This window comes from Diabrotica undecimpunctata, chromosome 8 (genome assembly GCF_040954645.1).
Source record: "Diabrotica undecimpunctata isolate CICGRU chromosome 8, icDiaUnde3, whole genome shotgun sequence".
NCBI classification, from domain to species: Eukaryota; Metazoa; Arthropoda; class Insecta; order Coleoptera; family Chrysomelidae; genus Diabrotica; species Diabrotica undecimpunctata.
The window spans coordinates 119,695,444-119,702,056 of record NC_092810.1 but is presented as its reverse complement, the minus strand read 5'-3'; the positions used below and the strand labels follow the sequence as shown (position 1 = coordinate 119,702,056).

The 6,613-nt window shown below is 35.4% G+C and overlaps 1 pseudogene; it reads right to left on the bottom strand.

Moving 5' to 3' along the window:
* Positions 1–3,158: 3,158 nt before the first annotated feature.
* Positions 3,159–6,309, bottom strand: LOC140448240 (uncharacterized; annotated as a pseudogene).
* Between the last annotated feature and the right edge of the window lie 304 nt (positions 6,310–6,613).

Genomic DNA, 6,613 nt, shown 5'->3' with positions numbered 1-6,613 from the left:
ACTACAGCGTCGACTACAGCTCTTAATACCTTATTTACTTAACTACTTACTCCGTGGCGTTACAACCCTTCGTGGGTTTGAGCCGACTCGACAACATGCCTCCACTGTTTTCTGTCTTGAGTAAACCTCCATCCAATTCTCCACGTCCATAGTGTTTAGGTCTCCTGCTATATTATCTCGCCACAGGAGACGAGGGCGTCCGCGTGGTCTCCTTCCAGTTGGGACTTCCTCCCACACCAGTCTTACTGTTCGTTCGTCAGAATGTCTTCTGGTGAAGAAGGTGTCCTGTCCATTGGAGTCTTCTGGACTTTATTTCTTTTATGTTGCTGGCGTCTGGGTAAAGTTCTTCGATCTCTTTGTTAGTTCTTATCCTATATTGTCCTGATGCTTCATTCAGCACAGAGCCAAAGATCTTCCTTAGGATTTTTCTTTCCCAAACACATGGTCTCTCTCCGTTTGCCTTCGTTATCGTCCACGTTTCGCTTTCATACATTACAACAGGTCGTATGAATGTTTTATAGACCTGTACCTTCCTTTGTCTTGTTAGTTGTTTCGATTTTATAAGGTTTTGGAGGGCCAAAAGACATCTGTTGCAGGCCTGAATCCTGTTGTTTATTTCTTGTGATCCGTTATTGTCTTCAGTTATTGTTGTTCCAAGATATTTGAATTCTCTAACGCTCTCAAAGTTAATGTCATCGATGCTGATGTTCTGACCGATTCTGTCTCTGCTTTGGTTATTGCGGCTCATATACATATTATATTTCGTCTTGTTTTCGTTGATTTGGAGCCCCATCTTCTTTGTTTCCTTCTCGAACCTTACAAAAGTCTCCTTTATCCTTAATCGTGTGTTTCCTATTAGATCGATATCGTCTGCAAATGCCAGTAGTAAGTTTGGTCCTTCTCGATGAAATACTGTATTCGGTTTTTCGATTCTTCCACTTTTGATTATGTGTTCGAGAGCTAAGTTGAAGAGTTGTGGTGAAAGTGCATCTCCCTGTTTTAGTCCATTGTTTATTTCAAATGTCTTCGAGTATTGTTGTCCAACTCTCACCTTACATCGTAACCGTTCTATGCACATTCGTATCAACCTGACTAGTTTTTTTTGAAAAGCCAAGTTCCTGCATCGCTGTCCACAGTCTTACACCTTAAGTATTATTATACCTTATTTAAGTACCGAGATAATTGAATAGTTAAAAAAAGATATTTGGGCCTGCGTAGCGCAAGCGGTAGGATGCTTGCCTCGCATGCCGCTGGTTCGGAGTTCAAATCCTCCGCCGGCAAGAACAACTAGACATTTTTAAAAATGTCTATAGGCCCCAGATCGACTCAGCCTGAATAAAATGAGTACCTTGGGTAAAACCAGGGGTAAGAATAGGCGGTTGAAGCGTAGCACTGGCCATGTTACCTTCCTTGTATACCGTAGGCCCTAGATATAGCAGACTACCCTGCTATACTCCCAAAGCCGCGAGCGGTATAAAACAGGAGACTATTATATTATAAAAAAAGATATTTTGCATTATATTTACATGTCGGTCGGGATTTGATGTTAAAACATAGAATGTGATAATGTGATAATAATATTATGTTCTGTGGGTAATATTAAGTTCATTGGTGGCATGATACTGGACACATAGATCCGAAGGATGCGATTGGCAGTTGTTATCCACCTAAAATGTGCCAGGGGTCCAGGTTTTCGATCTGTTACACTGGTAGACTGGATACTTTGCGGCATATTTTAAACAGATACTTTTGATTTGTACTATGCTAGTAATTCAAGCTCGTTGGGGATGCAGAAAATTCGATTAGAAACTTTTAAAATACTAATATGCTAAGAAATAACACTAACAGCTTTTTTACGCTATTATAGATATAACATTTTCAACTTTTATTTTTTCGATGCACACCTTTATTTCTTAATATAAAATAACACCCTGATTGATATCTTGTTATTGTTGTTGAATAATAATTGTTTTTGAATCATAAATAAAGAAATATTTTTATGGAATAAACAAAGAAATATAGTTTCTTGATTTAAAAATAAAGCTTGTAAATCTTATCTGCAACTTTTAAAAGCAATAAAATACGTATTTTATATAAACTATTTCTCGTGAACTATTTAATTTCGTGTTATGAACCTACGTACAGTTCAATTTCCATAATATCGTTTTATGAGTTATTTCATTATTTATCTTAGTGTGTTTGCAAAACAATCGCTACATTACACACGTACAAGTATTATTTGATTAAAACTCATAAAAGGAAAAATATTTTATGGTTCTATTTTTATACGACACAATATTTGTGATCTATCTATCATGCATGGGTGAATTGATTGAATGGCGATTTTTGTCACCGAGAAAATAATTTGTGACGAGATTTCCAGACGAGTAGTTTGAAAAAAAACGTATACTAAGTCGATAGAGCCATATAAATGGCAAAATAGCAATCTAGTACTAGAAAGTAAAAGAGTGTTATAATAAAACTATACTTTTAGATAATTATAATCGTAGTAGGCGGAAATGGGGTAACTGTAGTTTGGGGTAGGGTAAGGTTGGGTAATTGGATCATGATTTTACAACAAATCTGCGCTCGGCTCAGATTTTTAGTTACCTAAATGATTAAAGTATAAGTAAATTTTAAACTATTTGTATAAAAACATGACCTTTATTTTATACTATTTAAATGTATAGAACCTTAATTTGATTAAAAGTATTACAGTAATAATAAAATAAATAATAAAATTGTATGTACGGTGGGTCCAATTACCTCAATTAACAGGAGTAACTGAAGCAGCCAGCCTCAAAGCCAAATCTCACAAGAGCTGGTAGAAATCATTGTGGGCTATCTGGGCCTGATTGCATATCTTTACACTTTTCAAAGAAACCTCAAAAACTAATTTAAATTGAGAGAATTTGAAACCAGACTCAATATAATGGTATTATCTCGTATAACAGATAAGGTTTATGAACAAATTATACACAGTTTTCAGCTAACTTGAAATTTAATGCCATTACATTAAAGAGTTTATAAACTTACATTTAAAGAGTTTATTAAATCTGAACAAATCAAAACTAATATCTTCCTAATTATTCCTAAACAAAATTCTTCATGAAACAGAAAGTGCCAATTGAAAAACTAGATCAGTAAAGAAGCGTTTGTTATCTCATATAATCTCCCATGAAGGCCGCAATTTTTTCACATAAAAAAACTCTCTTAGAAATAATTTTTGGTTCTTCAATTGTACCAATAACGTCATCCCAATCGTATTTTCCAATATCTGCTTTATCTGGCCACTTCCAAGACTTCAAAGATTTCTCCATCGATGAAATTTCAACCTGGTCATCTGTAAAGCTTAAGATTTTTCCTGGAAAATACTCTTCTTTATACTTAAAGATTGTATATTCACCAACTTTTTTGACAATTTGGTTAAGGCCTAGTTGCTGAACATTTCCACAGGTCTGCTCATCAATATTATTAGAGAACATTTTGAATTTCGTTTGGCTATCTAAATATCTTTTATTTTCTTCTACAATATCTTGCAAATCAACATTGTCACTAATTTATGATTTATAATAAAAACTGTTCTTTTTCTTTTGTTTTAAACAGCTTAGTGTAGGCCTACTTCGTTTAGCTTTCGGTATGGCCTTTCTTTTCATATTTTCTTTTTTTCAACTTCTTTCATTTTTTCTTTCCCCTCTTTTTCTTTTTTTATTAGATAATCTTTGCAAGTGATAATTTCACAATTAAAGACAAGTCTTTTTAGTTTCTTCCCTGAATTCTGTCTTTTATCTTTTTTCATCATTTCTAACAACAATTCCTTAAATGATTTACGTGTTTGTAAAGAAGGTCCAATTGGCGAGACAGGACTCTCTTGGTCTACTTGAACTTCGTTTGCAGAACTAGCTTCTGTTCTTTTAATCATTTCAAAGGTAAAGACAGAGGTTTCTGACTGTTCTGTTAGAATGGAAGCGTTCGAGACATCTGATTGTACCGTATTTGAAGAAGTATGGAATGCTTGTTGCCCTACATTTAAATAATTGTAGTCTTCTTGATTTTCAGTGGCTATAACAGGACTCGCATCTAGTGGTAGTGCTGCTAAAGATGTAAGCCTACTATCTTCTGATTGTACTGTGGCTAAGGAAGGGGTAGTTGCTGAGTGTTGGACATTCAAAGAATCAGTAGCTTCCAAGTGTACTGTAGTGGGATTGGGAAGATTATTTGTATACCCAAGCAAATCATCTTTTTTGAATATTGATGTAGGAATTGCATCTCTATTAGGACCTTGTTTATCGGCATCGTAAATTTCTGTGGCTTTAAATCTGTTAATAATATTAATACTAGGTATTTCGTGTGCTATCTTGGTTATCATTTGTACAAATATTTCTTTAGGAATTTTTTTGCGAGGATATTCCCTCTGCCACTTACTGAGTGCCTTGTCCTAACTATTTTTCAGACTTCTAAAGACTGACACATCTAATGGTTGTAATAAATGTGTCGTGTGTATAGATAATTTCATAATAGAAATATCATTTTTTTTTGGTACCAACTTAATCAAATCTGTGGACATATGGGTATTATAAAAAACGGGTCTCTCCTTTGTAATATTAAGTAAAAAAACATTTCTAAACCAATTAAAAAATAAAGTAGTTTTCATCCAACCTCGAGACGTTGTAGAAACTGCAGTTTAGGATGTTGTATTCTCATTAATCCAATTATCCATTACTTATTTACCTTTAAATACACAGAAGGGAGGTATCATTTGACCATCAGCAGAACAACACAACAAAACAGATGCTTTTTGTACCAATTGCACCAACGACCTTTGTTTTACTAGGATCATGACAAAATGACGTCTCGTCGCAATTAAATATCTGTTCTGGTTTCCCCTTAAGGTTTAGTTCTTTCACAGTTTTTGGTAATACTTCGAAACAATTATAGATGACCCAAGGGTTCACCTGATTGAATCTAACATATTCAATACTCGTAGGTTTCTTTATTGAGAGATAATGCCTAGTTTTAAATGATCTAAACCAGTCACGGCCTGGTCTCTGGTCTTTAAATCTACTCTTGATATTAGTCTGTCTTATATACAATTGTACTAAGTCTATTACTTCCTCTCTGGATAGGCCAAACCCATTTTTCTCCATAATTTTTATGCAATCTGCAATTTCTTTTTCCTCAAGAGACGACAAATATGACTGAACTCCTCCACCACCGTTATCTTCTTTTGAAGTCAGTCCAGTCCCACCCGTTCCTTTGATTTGATGCTTCAATGTAGGTCGTGGAATATTGTAAAATAATGATGCACCCAGTGTTGTCTTGATATATATATTTAGGGATTCTACAGTATTCACTGCCTTCCCTCGCTCAACCGTTTCCATCTCTCTCTGTTGTTCCATTCTCCATCGTTTAGTCCTCTCTTACTCATGGCGTCGGCTACTTCGTTCCTCCAGGATTTTCGGGGTCGTCCTCTTTTCCTCCTTCCTATGGAGCTCCATTCGGTTATTCTCTTTATCCATCTGCTGTCGCTAGTTCTTCTTACATGTCCATACCACTTTAGTATTTTTTGTTCTATATATGTTAGTATGTCTGTTTCTATTGATGTTCTTTGCTTTATTTCGTCATTACTTCTCCTATCCATTCTTGTTACTCTGCAGCATCTTCGCAGGCATTCCATCTCTGTTGTTACTATCTTACTGCTGTTTTTCTTGTTTATGGTCCAATTTTCAGCCCCATATGTCATAATACTTCGCACTATTGTTTTATAAATCTGCGTTTTTGTCTTCATATTTAGGTGTCTATCCCACCATACTGAGTTAAGTTGTCGGATTGCTGTTCTTGTTTGTCCTAATCTTTGTGTAATTTCTTTCTCTGTTGTTGCCTTTTTCGTGATTATAAACCCCAGGTATTTGAATTTATCCTTTCCTTTGATTGTTACGTTGTCATCAATCTGTAGATCTTTCATGTCTTCTTCACTTGTAGATAGGTACTCTGTTTTCGCGAGGTTAATATCTAGGCCAGTCTTGGTATATTCTTCTTGTAGTTTCTTCATCATGTAGCTGAGGTCGTCTTGGTCTTGTGCAATCACTACTTGATCGTCTGCAAAACTTAATGTATATAGGTATTCGTTCCGTACCGGTACTCCCATGCCTTCGCATTTTCTTTTCCATGTAGTCAAGGCTTTCTCTAAGTATATTTTAAAGTTGTCTTGATGCCATTTTTAATATCCTCAATTGCCCTATCAAGGTATTCCGTGATATATGAGAAGCCAGCACCTTTCTGCGTTTTTCTTATGTACGTTCGTACCATTTTCTGAAACAAAAACAATCTGATATAACCTATGCTTTGAAAAAGTAAAGGATGGAAAAAAAAATTAGGGTCTGAAGTTCTGAGGGGTAACTGAATCAGGCCCTGGCTCAGTTACTCCCGATATAGGTCCTAGTTACCCCGAAAGAGCAAAAGCTCTCTGAGTAACTGGACCACCCATTCTAACCTCAAAACTAATAAAATAAGCATGCAAATGGCAATGCACAAATGGGTGGAAAGGTAGACCAGCGGCAGGACATGCACAAGGTAATAACAAAATTAGGTACCTACTAGATTTTACTTAAAT